At 28.1% G+C, this 15,389-nt stretch overlaps 1 non-coding gene across 1 annotated transcript; it reads right to left on the bottom strand.

The window, feature by feature from the left end:
• Positions 1-394: 394 nt before the first annotated feature.
• Positions 395-476, bottom strand: TRNAS-AGA (transfer RNA serine (anticodon AGA)). Its single transcript has one exon. It is a non-coding gene; the product is annotated as a tRNA-Ser (tRNA).
• Between the last annotated feature and the right edge of the window lie 14,913 nt (positions 477-15,389).

Raw genomic sequence — 15,389 nt, 5'->3', positions numbered from 1 at the left:
TTATGACCTCTCACATTTGCATTGCCTTGTAATCGTGTGGCGCTCCCTTTTAGATTTTTAGCCTCTTTTTTTTTCTCATTTTTGCATAACTCTATCTTTCATCCTTGAGGGTTTTCTTACTATGTTTTACGCCCAAATTCTCCGTAACTCGTTCTTGAAACTTAGTTCCTTCAATTTACTTAATTTAACACATTAATTCTATAAATTAACAAAAAAAAATCCTAAATTAGAAGCGAGTAAACAACCTTTTTTAAGTATTTTTTAACTTCCTCTCTCAAGGTTGAAGGTTTCATCCTCCATAAGTTATTGTACTAAAAACCTAAATAAAATAAAATAAAACTAGTTTTTTTAAAATAAAAATAAAATGAAAAACAATTAAAAAAAACAACAACAACGTGAGCGGCAGGATTCGAACCTGCGCGGGCAGAGCCCACATGATTTCTAGTCATGCCCGATAACCACTCCGGCACGCCCACCTGATGCTTTCAAGAAGTTCCTATAATTTTATATATTGTATTATCAATCTTATTTTTAAAAACACCTTTTTTTTTTTTCTTTTTCTGTTTTTTTTTTTTTTTTTTTTTTTTTTTAAATATTTAGATTTTAATCGGCTAATAAAATAATCTCTTCAAATCTTTGATTTCTCAGCTTGCTTTCACTTTTTCATTTTGTTGTAAGCATTTAGGGATAAAGTGTAACAATGATTTTCTTGCATTTACACCCAAGTCTCAATAATTCTAGGAGGCAATTGGTTCAATAAATGAGATTTTAGTTTTGCAAGTAAGAATTACATGTTTTCAGAGTGATTTTAAAATGGTTAAAATTACTTTTTTTTTTTAATGTTTAAATTACTTTAAAAACACATCTTTAATAATTCAAAATCAATGTTTAATTTTACACTTTTAAATGTATTTTCCATACTATTAAAAGTGATTTTTTTTGAATGATTAGAAACATTTTACAAATAATTTTGAAGATGATAAAAATGATTTAAACTATTAATATTCTCAAATATGGTTAAAGTGCTTTGAAAGTGAGTTTAAACCTTTCTACTTCTAAGGTACTCCTTTCCCCATTCAAGAAAGATATTTTCAGCATATGACCTCCCCCAACAACCAGAGTGCTCATATGGCCAAGGCATAATGTAGTAGGAAACATGGAGGAAGAACCATTTTCTAATAGTTGTTTTTGTTGGGCTATTATTGGTGGGCCTAATGTCATTGGATTATAAGGAAAATAAAACTTTGGGGCGACTTGAGAAACAACAAAATTTAATGTTTCATTGGTAAAAATAGCAAAATAATAATAATAAATAAATCAGAGAAATGAAAAAAAAATCATTTTTTAATTATTAATTAGTAATTATGAAAAACAGAAATTCCCTAATTCTAAAAAAACATCTTTCCCCTATAAATCTAAATATTAAAAAATAATAAAGAATAATTACGCTGTTTTTGAAAATTGTTTCCCTAAAATTTAAAGTTGCAAACCCAAATACACTTTTAACAACTCATCTATACCTATGAACCCTAGTTAACAGAAAAATCAATAACCCTAGTTGAATTAGATGTAAAACATGTTATTCAACGAAACCCCTAGAAATCAACCCACCCAAAAACCATATAAATCAATCTACAATAAAAAAAAAAAAAAAAAAAAAAAGAAACAAACTCTGAGACTTTCATTCTTTCGTTCCTAGTTTAAAACACATCAGCCTTTCTTAATATATACAACCCATATCAATAATCACTAGTTTATATCCTTCTAACTCCTACATAGATATGTCCAATTTTCCACGGGGACGTGTCTGGCGAGGTCCTGCCCCGAACAGGGCGAGGACTCCTCGATTAGGCAGGCAATAGGGGAAGGAGCGGAGGAAAAAATTTCTCATGAGCTAAACGGAGATGGAGACAGGAAATGCATTCCCCGCCCCCATCCTTGCCCCCGCCCCGCCCCGTTTCTCGTCCCTGCCTCATCGCTATGTTATTATTAATATTATAAAAATATTATTGGAACGTATCAATACGCAGCGGAAGCGACGAGGATCGAAAAGCAATCTAATTCATTAATTTTGGCAGAAACTAAAGCATGTTATAGTAGAAATAAATGAGTTTCAAGTCATACCTTTGTAGAACTTCTTCAAAGTTTGAATCCAGCTGCAAATCTCTCTGAATCTTGTTGTAGACCACCCTAAGATCTTCCCTACTATCTTCTTGGTGCTTTACATTGAATTGTGGGACTCAAAATAAGCTTGAATTAAGGGAATATGGAGATAAGCTCACAGCAACAACCCAATAAAGGATTCTTTCTTCTCATGAATTTTTCAGAGAAATTTTACCGATTGCATTTTCTCAAAATTACTCTAATCTCTTCAATATATCATAGACCATCTTGCAATAAATATGGCTGCATGAGATGCAGCTCATGCTTGGAGTAATTGAAGACCAAGATGATAGGTTTAGTGTGAGCAACTTGAGGAAGACAATGGAAAATACCAATTTTCTATTTTGTGTTTTTCCTTCTTTTTCAACTTTTAATAAATTGATTTCATAAATAAATTTTATTTTATAAAATTGAAAATATTATTAATTTTATAAAATTAATTTCATAAATTAATTTTCATAATCAAATTAATAAATAATTATTTAAATAATTCTAATTAATTTAATATCAAATATTAAATTAATTTTACACAATTCCATCTTTATATATTTAAATTATATTTAAATATTAATTCTTCAATTCTGTTTAATTCTAATTTGAATATTTCAAATTAACTTATCACGCTACTCTAGAGCTAATCCATTTACGAGCTAGTAGGGGACCTCGCGGACCTACAGATCATGGGCTCCAATGATCCGAGATTAATCGGCTAAACTTATTAGATCGAACTAATCCTCATTCGTTAACTAATGGGTCACTCCACTAAAACCCATAGTTGAACTCCCCTCACTGTAGATATATTATGTCCACTCGATATAACCATGATTAGTAAGTACAGGTTGTTCGTAATAACGGCTGGGTCTAGGTCACCTCTTGTTCCTTAAGTCCCACTGATCCTCTAATGAACAATTGATTTGTGATCCAATCAATAAATTGAATCCCTCTCGGGCCAAAGAGAGGTGAGACCTCTTGTTCAAGACTCAAAATTAGCACTTAAAGGAATAACCTCTCTACTAACCCTAATCGGGTAGGAGTGAATTTCGTGTTGCACCCTATGTATCTAGCTATCTGTCCGGTCTTATCCCCAAAATAGGAGGCTTATTGAGTAGAGACGTTGGTCTACTCTCACCGTTTGCAAATCAAAGGATAATCTCGAACAAACAGGAGTTCATAGTTAGCTGAAGATTAAGGTCAAGTTATCTAGGTCATCGCTTTGAAATAGTCAGTCTTAAATAGTAAACAACGTTATAAAGTAAGAGTAACTAGTTTCGTGGTCCGATCTTGTACAAAATTCATTTGCACAGGACACCCCCACTCTACGAATTAGGATCACTTCGTTTGTAGCACTTTACAACTCTTTGTAACAACTATAGAATAAGCCGCATCCAATAGTGTTACCAGAATAAGGCACCAACCTTATTCATATACTATCATTTTTTACTATTTATTCGAACCTGATCCACTTGTATGTCTCCACATAAAGTTCAAGTACTCATGCAATTACTTAAATCTCATAGCTTCATATTACTACTAGATTGTATGTGTAAATATATATCAGTTAATTACCAAAACTCACCCAGGATAAACAGAGCATGTGCAGGGCACATGTTTTGCCAAAATCCAAAATCTTAATTGAATTCAAATTTTGTCAAATCTCCCAAACAAACTTCAAATCTTGCTATATAGTCCAATTTTGCTAGGTTCCTTTGATAATAATTTGATTTTAGTTTTCTATTTTGAAATTGATATGCTTATTTGTCTTTTTTTAATATGTTTTTCATATTTTTAAAAGAAACATTTAACTTTTGGTTAAATTTCAAAAATAGAAACACCTTTAGAATTAACTACTATTTTTCTTTTAACGAAGAAGTAAAACATTGTAAACAAAATGTGGGAAAAAAAAGAAGAAAAAAAATGCATGTGTACTACCTATATCTATATCTATGAAGCATAAGGTAAGATTTTTGGAAAAGAAAAAAATAGACCAAAATATTCTTTTAATTTTCAGTTAATAACAATTATGTCATTCCATTAATAATTTGGATGCATAATTCCATTATAAGCAATGGTAATTAATTGGCACGTAACAAAGCTATTACCATTCAGTGCTATTATTGCAAAAATAATGGAATTGTTGTCATTCCAGGACACTATCAACAATCCTTTTAATTTGCACCTTTAATCTGTTTGTGTTGCTCATATTCTATAACATATATATATTCACAATAATTGTCTCTGAGTTAAAAAGAATTATTTTTTATTTTTATTTGAATGATTTAATTATCCCTTCATTTCAAATTTTAGTTTATATATATGTATGTGTATATATATATATATGTATGTGTATATATATATATGTATGTGTATATATATATATGTATGTGTATATATATATATATGTATGTATATATATATATATGTATGTATATATATATATATGTATGTATGTATTTTGTGATAGCCCTCACTTGTTTTTTTAACCATATATATATATATATTATTGTGATTGGGATGTTTTGATTGTCCTATTAATTTTAAACTTAATTTAAATAAAAATATTTTGTTTCATTCTTTTCTAAAAATTCATGATAATTGTCTATTAGTATAATTTCTTTTAATTTCTTTATTTGGATTATTTTATTATTTTCTTAATTTCAAATTTTAGTTTAAACCAAAATATTATAATTTACTTTTTAAATTTCATGAAAATTCTCTTTAAATTGAAAAAAAAGGATTTTTTTTTATTTGGATGCAATTTCTACTTTAATTTAAGTTTTGTGATAATACCACTATCAAAATCTTATTTATTTATTTATTTGAAATGGGATGATTTGATTATTCTTTTAATTTTAGTTTTAATAAATTTTAACTTAAACCAAAGTACTATTGGTGTTTTTATTTTGTGATAGTCTTCTCCAAAAAAACCTTTTTAATTTTGATTTGGGGATGAGATTGAACTTCTAATTTCATACTTTAATTTAAATTAAAATATTATTTTGTTTTTTTTTTAATATAAAATTTCATAATAGGGTTGGAAAACAAATGGTTTGATTATGCTTCTAATTACAATTTTTTTTCAAATTTTAATGTAAACCAAAATATTATTTATTTTCTATGCAGACATAAATTCAAGATGATTTGGTTAACACGTTAATTCTTTGGGTTTGGAAAATTTACATTATTGTTTGTAACTATTGACTAGATTTTTAAAATATAAAAATGAGGAAGGAATACATGGGTAACCAATATATACACCCTTTTAAAGAAAACTCAATGTATACAAATAATTAAATTTGATCAGATAATTTGATTATTTTCCTAATCGAACTACAATATGAACAAAAATATTATTATTATTTTTTAAATTTGTGCTCACTTAGTTAAAGAAAAATATATTTGTTTTTTGAATTTAGATTATTTAATTATTCTCTTAATTTTATGCTAATTTTTCTTAATTCCGTGATAATTGTCTTAGTTTTTTAGGTCTGTTTTCAAATATAGGAAAATGAACCAAAATATTACATATATAGCAAAGTTCAACTATCTATCTGTGATAGACTGCGATAAACTACTATATGTATCTATCTGTATCATGATAAAATAATTTCAGCAGTTTTGTCATTTAAATTATTTTCCTTTTTTATTATAATTTTGATGATTTGATTATTTTCGTAATTTCAAATTTTGATTTAAAACAAGAATTTTTAATTTCCTAATAATCCTTCTTATTTTTTAAAAACTTTCTTTATGGGATAATTTGGCTACCCTTTTACTTTAAAAACTTTAAATTAAACCAAAGTAATTATTTTTAAAACCAATTCATGGTAATAATCTCTTATTTACTTTTTTTTTTTTTTAATAATTTGACTATCTTGTTAATTTCAAAATTTGATTTAAACCAATATTTTCTAAAGAAAAAATTCGCATTGGTTTTTTTATTTAAGAAAAAACTTTTTATTGGATGATTTCATTAATTTCTTAATTATAAACTTTAAAATCAACCAAAATATTTTTCTATTATTTATTTATTTATTTTAGATTGGATAATTTATTTAATCTCTTAATTTGGAATTTTAATATAAACCAAAGTCTTATTATTTTCATAATCTTATCTATATTAATTTGTTTTAATTAATTTGGAAGATGTGATTATTCCTTTAATTTCAAACTTCAACTAAATAAAATATTATTATTTTCTATTTTTTTTTTTATAAAATTTCACAATAATTCTTTTTTGGTAGAAAAAAAATATGATTTGATTATCCCTTAATTTCAATTTATTTTTAAATTTTAATTTCAATAAAAATATAATTTTTCTATGTAAAAAGGAACTCTAAAAACCTAATCCCTTTTGATGTGTACCGATTTTTTCTTGATTTTAAACTTTATTTTAAAATTTTGTGAATTGGTGTGTATTTAAAAAAAATGAAAAGAGAAAAAAAGAAAAAACAAAAGCATGTAAAAAAATAGTAAAAATTATTATAATCTCCTAAACTCATTGGTGTGCATTTATAAAAATTTAAGAGTGAATAAATAACATAAACATAAAAATAGTCACTCTCTTCTCCGTTACTTTGTCGGTCTCCAAATTGATTAAACTTTGACAAATCTCTTAAACGTCAAGAACAAAGTCTCTTCTCCATCCTCTTCAATATGTGAGAATCAGTAGTTGATCTGCGTGTATAGAAAGAAAACTGCAAAAACATATAAAAAAGCTATATTAAATCACTATATATATTCTTACAAAATTGAAAAGTAAAAAAAAAAAAAAAGAAAACAAAAAGAAGACATATGTTAAACAAAAGAGAGAGAAAGAAACATTGAGGAAAAATATTGCTATTGACGAAATTTAAAAAAAAAAAAAAAACAAAATTTCTTAAAAAAAAAAAGAAAAAAGAAAGCAAATAAGTTAGAGAGAGTTAACAAAATTAAAAAAATGAAAAAGAAAAGGAGATACATGATGGAGGATGACTTTAACTACTTATAGAGAAAATTTAGATCTCTAATCATAATTTGATTTGATTTGACTTTTTAAAAAATTTCGTTCAAATGTGAACTAGAGATTATTAAAAATAAAATATACCTTTTTTTAAAAAAAAAATTCGTGAATAAGAAATTAGAGGATAAGATGTTATTTGTTTTTAATTTTTTTTCTTTTATTTATTGTGACGTAGATATTCAAGATAAAATATGTGTTTTTTTTTTTTAAAAGTTTTTCGTGAATAAGAGATTAGAGGATAAAATATGAATTTTTTTTTTAAAAAAATATTTTTATTTAACTTGAAATAGAGATTATAAGAGGTAAAATATGATTTTTTAAATTATTTAAATGTGAAATTACATAATATATCATAGTGACCATCAATTAATAGGGACAAAAGGGAAAATAAAATGTTTCTCCTCATAACTCCTTTTAGATAGTATAGATAATATAACAAAAAATAACAATAATTTAAAAAATAATTTAAATTTGAGCTACGTCATAATTCATCATTTCTCTCACAGGTTTTCTAATTGCATTTAAATTCTATTAATAGAGTTAAATTTTAATTAAATGTTCTAAAATAATTAAATAGCATACTACTAAATATCATCATTATTATAATGTAATCTATACCAACCCAAATTTTATATCTCATCTAAACCTATTATGAATCGATGAATCAAAACCCAGATTGTCTTGATTCAATTCTCAAAATTGTTTGGCAATTTACATAAAGAAATTTATAAATTCACAGGAGAGCACACTAGGTAATTTCACACTTCAATGATCTCTTATATCTATTTTATGGATCTAGATGAAAAATATATATAATGCTTTGTAACGCCCCTGAATTTCAATTCTAAATTAGGGAATTATTACAACTAACTTTACTAATTCTTATACTCTAGAAAAAATTTAGCAGCATAACGATGATACCACAACAAAATCAAAATTTTACTTTAACACTTGTTTAATGAAATGCACTTCCAATATCATTCATGTTGGGATTTATGTCCTAAATCTTGTAGTCTGTGAATCTGTAAACAAATTATTGAATAAATAAAGTATTATTTATGTGAAATAAATAAAGTCTTATTCATTATTTGCATAAATCAAATCTAATAGACCAAGATCTAAGGATATTTGTAACTTGAACAATTTGTGATTGACATACAAGTAGATCGTATTCAAGTAATAACTTAAAAGATCTATTAGGGTTGGCAATGGGACAGGACGGACTGGGGATGTATTCTCCATCCGCATCCCTGCCCCATTCCCATTTCGAGGAATTGGGGTCAGGGTCGGAGAATGCCCGTAGGGAAAAATTCCCCCACCCATTAGTTTTTCTTTTTAATTTTTTTTATTTAATAACAATAATTTTTTGTATTTCTATTGAAATGATATACTTTTTAGATAACAAGTTAATATTATTATTTGTTTTATTTATTTAACTTAATAATAAAAAAATATTTTAAAATTTATTTATTTTAGAATTTAATAAAAAGTTAAAAGCTATTTATATTATGAAATAAAAATAAAAAAATAAAAAAATAAAAAATAGCTTAAAGATATTGTTATATATACACACGCATATATATAACAGTAGCTTTAAGTTTAAGCTATTTTTTTTATTATTTTTTAATTCTATTTCATATATATATATATATATATATTTGGGGGTGGGAACGGGGCGGGAATATGCTCTCCGTCCCCGATCCGAGAACCCAAACTCTCCGTCTCCGATTCGAGGACCCGTTTTAGGTCCTCAGTTTGATCCTGTCCCCGGTCAAACTGGGGATTCCCTGCCCGATTGGGGCGGTACCCGCAAGGATTTTTGCCAACCCTAAGATCTATAGTACATGGATAAGGTTGAATGTCTTATCTTGGCAACATCATGGATACGATCCACTTTGTAAGTATTACAAACATTGTAAGTGTTACAAACGATTTGTTCCAAATCGTTAATATGGAAACATGTAGGTAGGGGATCCTATACAATGAGTTTGTATAAGACCGGACCACGAAATATACAATCTCTCTTTGTAATACAATTAACTAAAGAGATTAATATTTCAATTAACCATGTAACTTGATCTCAATCCTGAGTGAGTTATGAACTCTTGGTCATGATGGTCGTTCATTGATTTTTATGAGTGAGAGTGACCTCAATTGCAGACTCAATGTGTCTATCATTTTAGGAATGATACCAAGTAGGGAGTTGGGAACATAACTACACAATATGAAATTCACTCATTCCTGCTTTATGGTAAGTAGATAAGTTGTTCCCTTAAGTGCTGACTCCAAGACTTGAACAATGAGGTCTCACCCTCACACTAGCCTGAGAGGGACTTTGTTTATGGTAGGACTATAGACATATTGTTCATTAAAGGAATAAGAGGTAATTACAGAGGTAAAATGGTAATTTGACCCAACTATAATCACAAACAACTTGTGAATGATCGACTTACGTGTAATTGTTAAATTAATAGACACACTAATATTCTACCGTTCATAACAGTGTAGCTATGGGTCTTATTGGAGTGTTCTCTAGCTAATGAATATTTATTAATTCAATTAAAGAGTTTAATTAATCAATCTCATATTATTGAAACTTATAATTGTAGATCCATTAGATCCCTTTACTAGTTCAAAAATGGATTAAGCAAGGATATTTAAGGTTGAAAGAATTTGAAGAGTTCAAATTCTTTTTAATAGAATTAATGTTAATTGTATGTGGTACAATTAATATAATGTATATAGATATATTATAATATAAATTTAATTTTGAATAAGATTCTAATATTATTTTAATATGAATTGGATTCAAACTACAGGTTAAAATTAATATGAATAGGGATTCATATTAATATTATAGATTACGAGAGAGATGAACATTAGAATATGATTCAAATGTATGATTTTTAATTAAGTGAATTATGTATTATTAATTTAATTTAATTAAATTGAGAAAGAAAAACAAACTTCTTATAGTTGTAGGGGAGTGTGAAGTTATTTTGATAACTCCTCTCAATGTGAGTTGAGAAGTTACAGAAGGTTTGTAATTTTTTTTTTATTCTCAGATGATTCACCGGTAATTCTCATTCAATAAATTAAAAAATAAAAACCTATCTATATACATTATTATTTTTTTCCTCTTCACTTTCACCAAGAAAATGTTTCCACAAATCTCATTGTCCAAGAGTATAGCTTAGAAGGCCAATTGGTGGTGTCCTGTTCATATTTTCTGTTCATGCTGTGATTTTCTTAAGACCAAGAGAAGACTCGAAGTTTTGTTATACAAAGGTATTTTGCTCTTCTCCTTTAATAATTCTGTAAAAATCATGCTTAACTCTCGAAGTTTCTCTATTCTGTACTGTTGCTCATGAACCAAAATATGGACAAAGCGATCACACGCTTTTGTAAAGAAATTCGATTTCTTCAATTCAAACAATACATTTCTCTCAACAGAACTACCAGAGTTTCCAAAAAACTAATACTCAAAACTTCTTAATATTAGATCTAGCATAACTTCCTAAAATCAACCCACTCAATTTAATGATAATCTCAAACAAAATAAACTAGGACTTATTACAAAATTACAACTCAACCAACCGAAAAACAACTTGAAACTTATTGTGGGTAAATTTGGACTTCATAAGATAGACAAAAAATAAGGAAAACATAAAGGAAGCTAAATATTAGATAAAGTTGATTTATTCAATCATATCTAATCCTAACTTATTAGAGAGGAAAAGGTAAACTCTATATCATTTTTCCTTATAAATATACATCATTATAACTCCATATGAGGGAACTTGAACTTGATTTGGGATCTAGATCTTAAACTTAAAACTTTTGACTTCTTCTCTATTCTTCTATTCTTTTACTTAGGCATCGGAGCCTTTTTTTCCTTTATTTTGCAGGTTCTCTCTTCCCCAACTTACAAATTTAATGTTGTTTTCCATGTGGAGGTCACAAGTGCATTTTTCCTTTGCCAAAATTTGGCATCAACAAAACTAATGCAAAATTCCACATTTCAAAAATAAACTCATAACAAAAAGAAACAATATAGTGGCATAAATCTAAAACTGAATCTTTATCGGGCTTCCTCTTCTGCATCACCATGACTGCAATACTCATTAACACCTACAAAATCTGGTGGGATCAATACACACTCTTGTACTGGTAAGTAGCCCACACCTAAAGGTCCACCAAACAACATACATATATTACAAAATATACAACAATGATAATATCAAACACATCATGTTAAACTCATGAATTAATTGTATCATCATATACAAGGCTAACATAGTTTTTAATTCAACTCCTCAAACTCACTTAAACATTCAAGCTTAACTCTCACAACGCTTTTTGAACGAATCCCTCGAGATACGTTGACCCCAACTGATTGTGTCCAAGTCCACACCATTCCCTGCCAACTCTAACTGACTTTATAAAGAGCCATAAACTCTCTTCTTCAATCCCATTGACTTCATCCAAGGTCATGGACAGTCTTTATTGGCCCTAACTGTTGACGTAATAGAATAACATTAATAAATGGTATGATGTTATTAAAACAAGAATCATTGTGAAAAAGTTACAACTTTTGAAATTGAAATATTAACTCATTCAATGCACTCCACATATCTTACATTTATATAGGGGAAGACCATGTATTATTGCTAAAGAAGATGAAAATATAAGGTTAGTTGCATAAATAGAATTCAAGCCCAAAATAATAGAATATGTAGTACAAGATAAAATAATTGTATATATAGAACAAAAAAATGGTAGAAGACTAAAAAGCTCATTCCTAGCCACCATTTTGCTCGCTTCTTTCCAATTTTCTCAAATTGAAAACTATCACTGATAGTAGCTATCATTGATAGCCACTGATATCTGCTATCAACTACTTTCCCTAATAGCTGCCATCAATTGTTATCGTTGATAGCTTCTATCCGTGATAACTTTCAATTTAAAAAATATTAATACAATCTTGAAATATTAGCTTTTAATTTACTACCGCTTATCAATGCCTATCATTGATACACTTTCATCAATTGAAATTAACCTTGAAATATTAACAGTTAAGGCCATCGGTGGCTAGCAATGACAGACTTTTATAAGTAGTTATCAACATTGAAAGAAAACTAACTTTGAATGATTGAGCTATACCACTAATAGAAAACTATTAGTGGCTATCACTGATAGATTTTCATAAATGACTATCAACTTTGAAAGAATAACACAGTAGCTATCACTAATAATCTTCTATCGTGGCTATCATTGATAGCAGCTATCAATTGCTATCACTGATAGATTTTCATCAATTAGAATCAACATTGAAATATTAATACTCAAGCCTAGCAATGATAGACTTCTATAAGTAGTTATGAACTTTTAAAGAAACTCGATATATAGATTTCACCTAAATTCTATCACTGATATCACTAATATCACTCATATCGTGGTAGCTTCTAGCATCAATAACGTGCTATCAGTGTTAGCTTCTATCACCAATAACATGTTATTAATGGTAGCTTCTATCAATGATAGCTACTGACCACCTTATTGTCCTTTTCCTTGTCCTTTCCAAACATTCGTATGATCCCTTTTCTTTTCGATACCTCTCAAGGGCACTTCCGAAGAAACAACGATCAACTAGACCAAAACCCTTTTTCTTCGTTTGATTTTGTAAACAAATATTACGGTACAAAAATACATAAATATTTCAATTTGTGCATTTCATTTTGAGCCATCTATGTCATTTTTTCAAATTTATTTCTGATAGACATCATTCTCTTAAAGTCCTATAAAAAGGAAAAATTATTGGTCTGTCTGATATCGTTCACATTTCTCATTTTTTGAGAAATAGACTTGTTCAATAACCATTCGCGTTTCCTATTTCAAACTTTTAAGAAATGTTTCTAAAAATGGTACAAATTTGTGGACTAAAAAAATAGTTTCTTTAAATCCATTTTCATTTGTTATTTATATTTAATGTTTTTGTTATAATAATCAAACTTGATAATTGAGTTGTTGGTGTTAAGTCACTTTTGAATTGGGTATTTTCAAGTCTTGGGTATGAAACTTGGCCTTATAAATCTTATGAAAAAAAAAGGAAGAAGAAAAAATCGGATAAAGGAAAAAAAATTAAAAAAAGGGAAAAAACAAAAATCGAAAAAATAAAAGAAAATAAAAAAAAGAAAGTGAAGAAGCAAAAAACGAAAAAGGGAAAGAAAATAAAAATAAAAAGAAAAGAAACAAAAATTATAGAAAATAAAAAATAAAAACAAAAGAAGAAAAGAAAGAAGAAGGTGTGCAACAAGCCAAGATAAGGAGGGTGAAATTGAAAATTAGAAAAAGTTCAAAAGTTGACTAGTCAATGCTTCTATATTTGCAAATATTTCAAAAATGTGATAAATTTTTAGATTTTTTTTCTTATTTTATTATCTATTACAAATATCGAATTGTGAATTATTGAACAAATGACCACTTAAATGAATTAATAAGATTATATTAGTCATGCACTACAAACAATTTTCATCCGTTTCGCAGTTTCACATCTACAAAGAAGATATTTTAATTGAAATTAAACATTTAAATTCTAAATTTGAAGGAGTCTAGGGATTGTAATAGAGAGAGAATGAGGTCTTCAGTTAGATATTTAATTGGAAGAAGATTTATTTGATTAAAAAAAAAAGTAATCAAATATTTTGTGAATACAGTCCGGTAGGGCATTAAATGAATCATGATGTGGTTTGTTAAAAGTTTGGTTTTGTCCCTTAATGGGACAATTAAATTTGGATATCAAATTATGTTATTTTATTTTTTATTTGAACTGAGTTGAACAAATTATTTCTTTCTTTATTTCTTTATATTTTAGGTCTTTTAGTTATTCTCTTTGTATGATAGGTAATTTTTATGTAGATTTCATTAGGAGTGTAAAGACCCAAACTAAAACAAAATTAACTAAGTTTGGGTTGAATTAGTTTTTACTTTTTTTTTTTTTTTAACAAGATACACGTAACGAATGATCATTAAGTGTAACTGAATATCTCAACTAGGTTAACAAAGGAAATAATTGTCCATTTTTTTCGAGAGGACAAAGAACATAGTCATTTCTAGAGTTACATATTGGAGGAGGCCATCTACTGGAAGCTTGATTCCAGCTTTCGATTTCTCTGTTGATCAAGGGTTCGTGGCCATCAAGAATCCACCTTGCAGCATCGTTCCAAAGATCATTTACGGTCGTGAGATCCCCTTCTCTTTGGGAAGAGTAACTAAATCCTAATGAATAAGGTGTGAACTATTTTATTTTTTAGCGCATTCCCATAGGAAATCACGCATCAATCTTTCAATAGATTTGTATATATTAATTGGAGCTCTGAACGTTGAGAGATAATATGTAGGGAGATTACTGAGAACCGCTTGTACTAGAGTTAATCGACCGCCTTTTGAGATGTAGGAGAATTTCCCAAAGATAAACTTTCTTTCAATTTTTTCAACAATGAGGTTCCAAAAAGGCTTAGATTTAGGATTCCCCTCCTAATGGCATTCCCAAATAGTTTATGGGTGTTGGGTTGTATGTCCAAAATTCACAATTTGTAAAATTTAACTTATTCTATTTACAATAAAGTGATTATTGAGGTTTATTTAATAAAACTATTATTGGATATGTAAATTGCACTTGTAGAAACTAAATCCAATAAACTAAGATCCATGCCTATTACATGAATACTTGAACTTTATGTGGAGACATAAGAATGGATCAAGTTCGAGTAGATAGCCAAAACGGTCTATAGTATATGGATAAGGATTGGTACCTTATTCTGGGACACTATTAGATGCGGCCCACTTTGTATTTAGTACAAATGATGTGATCCTAAATCGTTCATGTAGAGACATGCGAGTAGGGATGTCTTGTGCAAAGTGTTTGTATAAGACCGAACAAAGAAATAAGTCACTCTTATTTTATAACGTTGTTTACTATATAAAAGATTAACTATTTCAAAGCGATGACCTAGGTAACTTGACCTTAATTCTGAGCTAACTATGAACTCCTGTTTATTTGGGATTATCCTAAATTTGCATGGGTGAGGGTTGGCTCAACAACGCCGTCTAAATAAGCTCCAATTTCAAGGATAAGACCAGGTAGATGACTGGGGATGTAGGTGTAAGACAAAATTCACTCCTACCCACTTTTAGGGATAGTAGAGAGGTTGTTCCCTTAAGTACT

Source organism: Benincasa hispida, chromosome 9 (genome assembly GCF_027475165.1).
Source record: "Benincasa hispida cultivar pf3 chromosome 9, pf3_genome.v1.1, whole genome shotgun sequence".
Classification (NCBI taxonomy): domain Eukaryota; kingdom Viridiplantae; phylum Streptophyta; class Magnoliopsida; order Cucurbitales; family Cucurbitaceae; genus Benincasa; species Benincasa hispida.
Note: the sequence above shows the minus strand (reverse complement) of the source record. Positions and strands in the feature narration are given on the sequence as shown.